General features: G+C 37.5%; 1 pseudogene; it reads right to left on the minus strand.

The window, feature by feature from the left end:
* Positions 1-478: 478 nt before the first annotated feature.
* LOC131162876 (CO(2)-response secreted protease-like) lies at positions 479-9,986 on the minus strand (annotated as a pseudogene).
* Between the last annotated feature and the right edge of the window lie 292 nt (positions 9,987-10,278).

Genomic DNA, 10,278 nt, shown 5'->3' on the forward strand with positions numbered 1-10,278 from the left:
CCTAGGCTCTCCACTTTTTGCACCTTATCTTCCGCAGGGTAAAAATATTCTGCAGTACTTTTACTGAGAACAATCTTCCCCTTTATTTTATCTTCATATAGCGAATTTTCCTTGCATCTTCTAAATCAGTAGATATATGTATGTATTAGAAAAGATAGATAAATGCCATTACTAAAACAAAGTAGATGTATTTGCGAAGCAAAAATTGATATACGTATATAGACATTGCCTCAGCTTCACTGCTCAGTTTCTTTGTAGCTGATCTGTCATGCACCAACTGGCATATTGGGGATTTTTTCGGCAGTTGCAAGATGTATGCCTTCTCTCTGTGACCATAGAGTCAAACATCAGATAGGATTTGGGGGCTTTTGGAGGTTTAAGGTGGGAGTAGTACCTCCACATGACAAAATGTTCTTTTGGGTTGGCTCCACAAAACATGGCTGCCTTTTTTTATTTATCTTTTTAAAGCTCAATGAAATTAGAAGAGAACAGCTACCTTAATGACTTTGTTTCCTCTTAGCACGACATTAGACTGAAAATTTCGGTCAACTGTGGTTGCAGCAACAGTTAGAATCCATGGAGCTCCATTTGTTACTGTTTTTGGTCTAGGTCCATCATTCCATGCTGATCAAACAACAATAATCCCATTCTTAAGTGCATGGGCTCCAATGGCAATTGAATCATCTAATAAATCAGGCTGCCATGGCACTGATGAACCAAGTGACAGCGATAAGACATCAACACCATCTGAAATTGCATCATCAAATGCTGCTAGGATATTGGACCCGTGACATATTCCACTGAGTGAATATCCCTGTAGATAGCTTCCTTGATTTGGATGATCCATATCCACCTGTGGCTGTCCCTGTTGCTAGGCCGTAATACGATGCAGTAGGAATCATGGCACTGGCAGCAGTTAAGGCAACATGTGTACCATGCCCATGGAAATCTCTAGGTGTTTGATACTTCTTTGGTTCATTCTTTGGATCACTATAATGTCTTGCTATGATTAGCTTTCTGAATCATGAATCAAAGTTAAAATTTCAGAATTAACAAAAAAAGAGAATTATATTTGAAATTAGAATAAGAATGAGACGGAGACGTTTAGCTTTTTGAAGTGAGTAAAAGAATGACATGGAGCTTATTCTGAAAGTGTTGGTTTAGTTTGTGAAGAAGCCAAAATTAAAATGCTTAACATTGCATATCGAAATAAGCATATCAAATAGGCAAGAATATAAGAAGCTAGTTATTTACTTATTGTGGTTAAAGGAACTAAAACGAATCCCATTAATGCAAAGACCTTTCCATTGCAATGGAATTGGACTCAAATCTTCATCGCTAAAGCTCTTTGACTTTGGCCAAATATCTATACTTCATTACTTAAAAAAATTAAAATAAAGGGAAAAAAATATTGACCTCCCTTGAGGCTTGGGAAAAAGGCAATAACCTCCACTGAGGGTTAAAAAATTCTAGACACTTCCCTTGAGACTTGCCAAAAAGACACAAACCTCCCCTTGAATTTTGCAAATAGTCAAGTTTTGTGAAGGGGAGGTAAATATCTTTTTGTCATGTCTTTTTGTCAAACCTCAGGGGAGGTAAATATCTTTTTCCCTAAATAAATCATAACATCATATATATATTTATGGATATGCATGTTTGCATATGTATGTGTGTGTATGTGAAATTTTGCAACCAAGATAATTTTTAAGTTTTTGACATTTGACACAATACAAGTAATAAAATATAGGTTTACCTCCATCCAAGATGCATTCATGGAATTGCAAATCAGGTTTGGAATTCGAGTTAGTATCAATTTCTAAATTATTTTGATCGAGGAAATCCGAAGAATGAGTCATGGAGTTGTAGGAGGGGGTCAAGAAACACCGATACAACTCTTGGTTGTTGAGCAATTGGTTGTGTGCCTCTGCCTTTGTTAAACAAGCTGCAAAGCGGGAGAGCTATTTTTGTAGTTGTGCACCACCAAATTTCTTCTCCTTTTAAATCATAAATTCCATTCATATGAATTATTAGCTTAATTTGGTCTAAAAATCCAAACTCCAAATTGCTATTGTAACGACCCGACCCTTTACACGGACCCAGGTGGCTACTGAACATACAGAATACCTGTTTCTGATAAACATGCACGAACAACCCGCCCTAAACAAGGACAAACGAGTGTAACACATACATAATTAGGATATAAATGTTGCGGAAAAACATAAACATCCATTGGGATTTCCTATTAGACATATACCAGAATTTACTAACTGTAACGTCAAATACAAACGTCCATACTTAGAACATCACTAGTTCTTTCAATCTCCCAAAAAGGTACTCTGAATAAGTCTATTACACAAATAAAATACTTATGTAATCAAAACTCAAAACAAACTCCCTAGTCCCTCCAAGTAACTAGGATTGACGTCCAGAAGGACCTGAAAACAATGGTTGTATAATGGGGTGAGACACCTCTCAGTAAGGGAGAAAGAGTTACAACAGTGTGTGACAGCACATATGCACATTTTCATACGAACTCATACATTTGAAACATATGTTTATAATACTGTATCATATAACATTTATCTGCACATCAAGTATTTAAATCATGCATATGATTATTAGAACAACTACCAGCTTGTCATACATGTTTTGCCTATTTACCCCGTGGCACGGGTTGTGCATTGATATCTTCAACAATGCCCTGTTCGTGCAAACATATGTCAAGTATCTATATATAGTCTGACTACCCGCATCTGGTTTATTAATTCACTAGTGGTTTCATTACTCCTACTAGCCGACTATCTATGTACCCAAACTGATTTTAAACACGAATGGTTGCACTGTACCCTTCCAACTGAGGAATATTCCCTGCCATTGGGGGTTATCTTTCAACCCCATAACTGAAGCTTTTTCAACTTCTAACTAGAGTATCTTTCAACTCCTATTACTGGAGTATCTTTCAATACCTTTAGTAGCAAGTTGTGGTTCCATTTATCATATATACAATTTATAACAAAATATAGTAACCTGTGCAATTCCAGTATTTTCACAAATTCAAATAATCACATCGGGTTCAAACCGGCGCCTATCCACTTGGTTTACCCCTTTTCACAAATACAGCTCGGTGTATCACCGGCCTCTGTTTTCCACATACTCAGTATAACAAATTGGAACTCCGTTCCCATAATCTATATCAATAGTATAGAAAATTCATACATTTTTCATTTCAACATATATCACACGAGTTTAGTCCAAAAATCCGCTAAATGATATAAATCCAATAAACATTATTTGAAAAGAAAAGTAAAGGATTCAAGCATCTCCTATTACAATATAAATGTAAATAAGTGATTTTCGAAAGATTTGGAGATCATACGCCAAAATCCTCGTTTTGACCAAAAACCATAAAATCATAAAATCGGCATTTCTACTCGGTAGAATTTAGCAACTAAGTAGTTAAATCATACATATAAGTATAAACTAGCTTTTTAGTGGTTTAGTTTTTTCAAAAATGCTATTGTAATCAAATTCCTCTTACCTTAAACTTGAAACGAAACTACGTTCGGAAACGATCCAAACCAACAATTCGGAATCCCGAAAACCTAGAACCACAAAACATAATCTTACTATATTTTTTACTACTATCCAAATATCCAATCAAAATTAAGATTAGATCCCTACCTTGATTTTTGGGAAAGAAACGAAAATTTTCGAAACGACGATCTGATTCGCTAAAATTGTAGAGTTTCCTCTTCTGATCCACGCAGTACCCTCCATTTTTGAAAACGGACGACGAACGACGAAGGATGTTAGAGAGAGAGAGAGAGAGAGAGAGAGAGAGAGAGAGAATGAGAGAATTTATAAAATAAAACCTAACTTAACGTTTAAATAATCTAAATAAATATCTCTTCCAAGATATTTATATACAAATATCTCAAAATATCTCATTTCAAAATATCTTCTCCAAAATATCTCTTTATTTATTTATTATTCATTATTTATAATTTATTTATTTATTTATTTTTTTAGGGGTCGGGTTACTACAACTATGCTCCTTTTGGTTGAAACATAAGATTAGTGCCTTAAAATTGATAATATATAGTTTAGAGATTTAAAAACTCTATTAATGTGGCATTCATTCAAATGATTTTGTAGACAGAGACACCTTGTTGACATATAGTTGAGAAGATGAAGATTATCAGCTCTAGGGGAACCATCTGCAGTAGTAGCAGCATCCATGCACACAATTTAAATCCATCCTCACTCTCCTTTTTATCACCTCCTCTACTTGCCCCTTTGAAATGCCATAAAGAAAAGATTTAAGAGAAATAGGAAGAGAAACGTCAATTAGAAGCCCCTCATGCCTTAGTTATTGTATCCACCCTTCTTTGTCTCCAGTTAACCCCAATTAAGGTCTTATAAAGGTGGGGCAATGGTAAGCTTGTCTGGTGGGGGCTGGTGCCTGAACGCCACTCATGCCCCTCAGCTTCCACCGAATGTGCAGCAAATAAGATGATGATAAGATAATTTATGGAAGTGAAGATCTAGTCAACCCATTAAGGGGTTTATATAACAATTTCACCATAAGTGGGTGGAATTGGCAACAATTTTTAGAGTGTTTGAACTAGTCCTTAGGTTATGTTTGTTTCGCACAATGCTTGTTTGTAGGAATAGATCAGTCATAATAAGTTAGCTACATTTATACAAAAATTATGTTGTTATCAAGGAGCAAATAATACTGAAACTTTTTATAAGTTCATGACAAGGAGTAGACAACGAACTATTCCTGAATTTCACCAAGGGAATTTCTATTCCTTTTTTATTACTTGGTGAATGAAATAATTAGAAATATACAAGGAATATCCATTCCCTCTATTTTCAAAATTTTCACTATATTACATCTTAGTACAAAGAATCGCTATTCTGCGAACTAAATGTAATCTTAATATCATTTAGATGTTCCCATTCATACATGCTCTCTAGAAGGGAAAGGAAGGCATTTCAGTGTATATGTGCATGTTTCCTACCTGCTGCAGTTGCTTGGTTCTGGGCATTAAAATTTTATTCCATTACATTTCGTGTAATTTCATTCCTTAAATTAAACATAATGTTAGATCTTTGATATCTATGGCAGAGACCATTTGTAGGGTAAAACTTTGGCATTGTCAGTGCAAGTTGCTTATTATTTTATGTGTGAGCCCAAATGGCTGGCTGACTAGATTCATATTTGATGATCTGAATGATTTGTGGTCCAAATGAGCCTCCCAATAGATGATTATAAAAACACGTGCACAGATAGAGATCAACTAGCTTGCCACTGATGTTCTTGCATAGTGAGAATGGTGAGTGATGCAGGCTCCTCAAGAATACTGCAGAACCAGGGTCTTTAAATATTGAGAAAAAATTAGGTCCTCCTAGAGCACTATGGTGGTCCTTCTTTTAGCCCTCCTTGGCTAATGAATTCACGCTAAGTAATCAGATTGGGTCCTTATGTAGTCAGGTTTAGTGCACATGCCACAAAACTTACATTACATGATTTCATTGGCCATGGGAGCACTAGGGTAGGTTCCTTCCATTTATTACTGATGATGAAGGGGATATTTTGGGCATTGGGTTATACCACTACACTACTTATGGTGCATATAAGGGCTGCAAATTGGTTATTGAGTTTTAGTTAATTTTAATTTAAAAATAAAATTATTTGATAAATTTATTAGTCTATCATATGTATACATTTTTTTTTTTTTTTTGGGTCATAAGCTAGCAAATTAAAATCATCTATAACATTCAAAGTTAAGGATGTTAGAATTTTTAAACATAGTAGGGAAATGGATCTTTTGGAGAATTTGAAAAAAAAAAAAAAGGAAGAAGAAGAAGAAGAAAGAAAAGGGAGAAAAAGCTAAAAAATTGAGTCAGTTCCATACCATCCCTTCTGCCAATGGTGGAATTGTCATCTTTGTTATCTTTATTGAGTGGGAGTAATCTATCTTTAGGGTGGGACATTCATTCTTGGTCTTGGACCAGTTAGGTGTGTTTTCTTGCAAATCGTTTTTTTTTTTTTAGAATTTTTTATTCGTTCCAACTCCTCTTTCTTGCTATACTCCACTATTTGGAAGGCTAAGGTCCCCCCGCCCCCCCCCCCCCCCCCCCCCCCTTTTTAAACTAAAGGCTTTCTCTTGGTTGGTTGTGCTTAATAAGACAAATACCAATTACTTTTTGCAAATAAGGAGACCGTTGAAGGCACTTTATCCCAATGTATGTGTGCTTTGTTACAAGAACTCTGAGACAACTTCTCCTTTTGCAATGTGAATTTGCTGGAGTTTTTGGAATATGCTTTTTTGGTGTTTTGGGAGAAATCTGGGTTTGTCTTCCCTCAATGGAAAATATTTTAGAAATATTCTTCACATGTTTTGGTAAAAGAAAGGACAAGGTGACTTTATGGAAGCGTGGTGTTACGGACCCTCAAAATGGGACTCAAGTAAGGGCCGCATGGCACTCATTGAGAGCTCTCCCCCGACGAGTCAGTCAAATCTCACATGTTCAAGCCTACAAGCACGAGCACAAGGTGAGTCTCAATACTCAAGAGAAACAAGAAACAATATGATATCACACAAGCAATATATTCACATACATGGAATAAGGCTACAGCAATCAGGTATATCACAATCCAAGGCAACAAAACACCATAATGAAAAGGACTACGTGTATTATTCAAATCCAAGAGAATAACCATACAAACGTTAACACACGTAATCATATATTCATTCTAAATCCCTGGAGAATACAATTATAGTAGTATCTCTCTCCTCCTTTTCCCCATTACATTGTCACTCTCTAACATCCTCCCCCACTCATTTTATCGATGTCCTCGTCGATGTGTTGTAGAAGGCCTCCTCACTCTGCTGATGTTGATGCTGATGCCGTTGTCTTCGAATTTCTGAAATCTTCAATCTTTTGTATGGCATGCTGAAGGTTTTCTGCCTTTTCCCAACTGTTCTCTTCTTCCCCTAGCCCCATCCACTGAACCAGATATTGTTTTTGTTGACGACCTTCTACATTGACGACTCTGTCTGCAATGATCTCTTGAACATCTTTGTGGCTGCCTTATGGAAATTGTTGATCTCCTTATCTTTTGTTGGTGCGGATATGCTTCATCTGTGTGGAATGACTTTAAATTGCTTACATGAAACACGGGATGGACTGGTCGTCTGTGGCTTTTCATCAACTCTGGTTGTTCAAGCCGATAAAATGCATGTCCTACCTTCTCGATCACTCTGATTGGACCTTCGTAACGGCGTAAAAGCCTTTTATCCTTGCCGCGAAGAAATCGAAATGTCTCTGGAGGCACTTTTACAAGAACTAGATCCCCAATTTCAAATTGTTGTGGTCGTCTCCCTTTGTCAGCCCATTTCTTCATGCACTTCGATGCTTTTCTAACTAAGCTCGAGTGATTTCGATGTTTTGCAACCAATTCTTTGTGAATTGGTATGCTTTCGGGCAATTTTCTTTGTATGGACCATCCAGAGTGTGCGGGAGAGCCGGTTGTTGACGTGTCACAATCTCAAAAGGGCTTTTATTAGTCGCAAAAGATTTCATAGAGTTAAAACAGAATTGTACTGTGTCCAGCAAAGTAACTCAATTCTTTTGATTTGAGTTAACAAAATATCGCAAGTATTCTTCCAGCATCCCATTAAAACGTTCGGTTTGACCATCTGTTTGCGGGTGGTAGCTGGTGGATAGATTAAGATTTGAACCCATCAAGCAAAAGAGTTCACCCCAAAATCCCCCAGTGAATCTGACATCCTAGTCACTGATTAGGCTTTTCGGAACACCCCAATATTTCACCACATGCTTGAAGAATAGTTGAGCTGTCTTCTCTGTTGAACATGGCTTCGAGACTGGTACAAAAGTTGCATACTTTGAAAACTGATCAATCACAACCAGAATCGTGTCATACTCCTCTACTTTTGGCAATGAAGAAATGAAGTCCAAAGAGACACTCTCCCATGGCCTTACAAGAACTAGAAATGGCTCCAAGAACCCTAAGGTCTTCTTTCTTTCTACCTTGTCTTGTTGACAAATTAAGCAAGTTTTGGTATAACTCATCACATCATTTTGTATATTCGGCCAATAGTACCCTTGTGTAATCAATGCACGAGTTCTTCGCCATCCAGGATGACCAGCCCACAATTTATCATGACACTCTTTTAGTAAGGTTTTCCTCAAGCTTCCCGCTTTGGGCACGTAGACTCTCATACCTTTAGTCATTATTAGCCCATCCTCTACCCAAAATTGACGTGTCTTCCCTTCTTCTATCAGTCTGCTCAGTGTCTGCGCCTGGTGGTTTGTACTTAAATGTTTGCCTATAAGATTTTTCAAAGGTAATGTCACCCTACTAGTTGATAAATGACTTATAAGTTTTAATACTGCCAATTCAGTTTTTTCTGCTTAAAGCATCCGCCACTTCATTCGTCTTCCCTGCTTTGTATTCAAAATCAAAATTAAATTCAGCTAGCTTATCTTACCAACGGGGTTGTTTTGAAGTTAGTCCTAGTTGTGACAGGAAGTGGGTAACTGCCACATTATCAGTTTTTACCACAAATTTGGACGCCAAGAGATAGTGCCTTCACACCCAGAGACAGTGTACCATAGCGAGAAGCTCCTTTTCCTGTGCTGTATAGTTCCGTTTGACACCTGTTAATTTTCTACTTTCAAAAGCAACTGGATGCCCGTCCTGCAAAAGAACTCCCCCTAATGCAAAGTCTGAGGCGTTTCTTTGTACTTCAAATGGCTTTGTCACATTAGGAAGGATTAGCACAGGATCTCCTACAATCTTTTCCTTTAATTCAACAAATACTGATTGACACTCTTCTGACCACCCACATGGTACCCCCTTCCTCAGTAGATTTGTTAACGATACAACTCCTCTAGAGTACCCTTCTATAAACTTTTGATAGTAGTTGGCTAGCTCGAAAAAGGATCACAGTTCTCTTAATGGATGTAGGTGCTTGCCATTCATTGATGGTTTGTACGTTAGCTGAATCCGTCCATATCTAGCCCTCTTTAATGATATGCCCCAAAAATTTAATACGCTTTTGAGTGAAAGCACACTTCTCCCCTTTTACATATAATTGATTTTCTCAGAGTTTTTGAAAAACTTTCTGAAGGTGATCTTTATGCTCTGCTAAGGATGCACTGAAAACCATTATGTCATCAAGGTAAAGAACCACAAATTGATCAAGGTAGTTCCGAAAAACCTGATTCATTAAAGAACAAAAGGTAGCAGGTGTATTTGTTAGCCCCAAAGGCATGACAAGGAATTCAAATGCTCCATACCGGGTGACACAAGTGGTCTTAGGTTCATCTCCCTCTACAATGCGTACTTGATGATATCTTGATCTCAAGTCCAGTTTAGTGAACTATTTAGCCGTACTTAACTGGTCAAAAATATCAGCAATCAATGGAACGGGATACTTGTTGCGAACCGTCACTTTATTAAGAGCTCGATAATCTACACACAAACGCAAACTTCCATCTTGTTTCTTCTGGAATGACACTGGGGCCTCAAAAGGTGCTTTTGATGGGCAGATGAATCCTGCTGTAATTAGGTCATTTAGTTGCCTTCTAAGTTTAGCTAACTCAGGCAGCGCCATTCGATAAAGGGCATGTGCTGGTGGTTTTACCCCCGGAAAAAGCTCGATTTCATGGTCAATCTGTTGTTGAGGTGGTAGAACCCTGGGTAGCTGTTTTGGAATTACCTCCTTGAACTCTTCTAAAACTTCCTTAATTTCAACTGGATATTCACCTGTCTCTTCATTTTTTGAAACTACCAATAGAACCACGAAAGAAGGTTCTCCCTTTTTTACTCCCTTTTTGAATTGGAGGGCTGAAAGCAACTTCCTCTTATCGAAATTATTGTAGGTTGTGGGAACCGCACCTGGTGTATCTCCCATTATCACAAGACAGTCCCTAGCTGGGATCGGCATCGAGCGTGTCACTTTAAGAAAATCCATCCCCAATACCAAAGTCATCGAAGGGTGCCACGGTGAAATCAATTGTTCTAGACCATGACCCCATTTGGCAGGCTACTTTAGGTGCCACTCCCACCACGATTAACGCTTGAGAATTCACTGCTTTCAACTTCCTCACATCCTTATTTACTTGTAATTCCAATCGTTGGGCTTCTGAATCAGCAATGAAATTATGGATGGCCCCTGTATCAATCATGACCTTGATTTTCTTTCCATTCAAAAGTAGATCAACGTACATTAAGCCTTT

This window comes from Malania oleifera, chromosome 8 (assembly GCF_029873635.1).
Source record: "Malania oleifera isolate guangnan ecotype guangnan chromosome 8, ASM2987363v1, whole genome shotgun sequence".
Lineage (NCBI taxonomy): Eukaryota > Viridiplantae > Streptophyta > Magnoliopsida > Santalales > Ximeniaceae > Malania > Malania oleifera.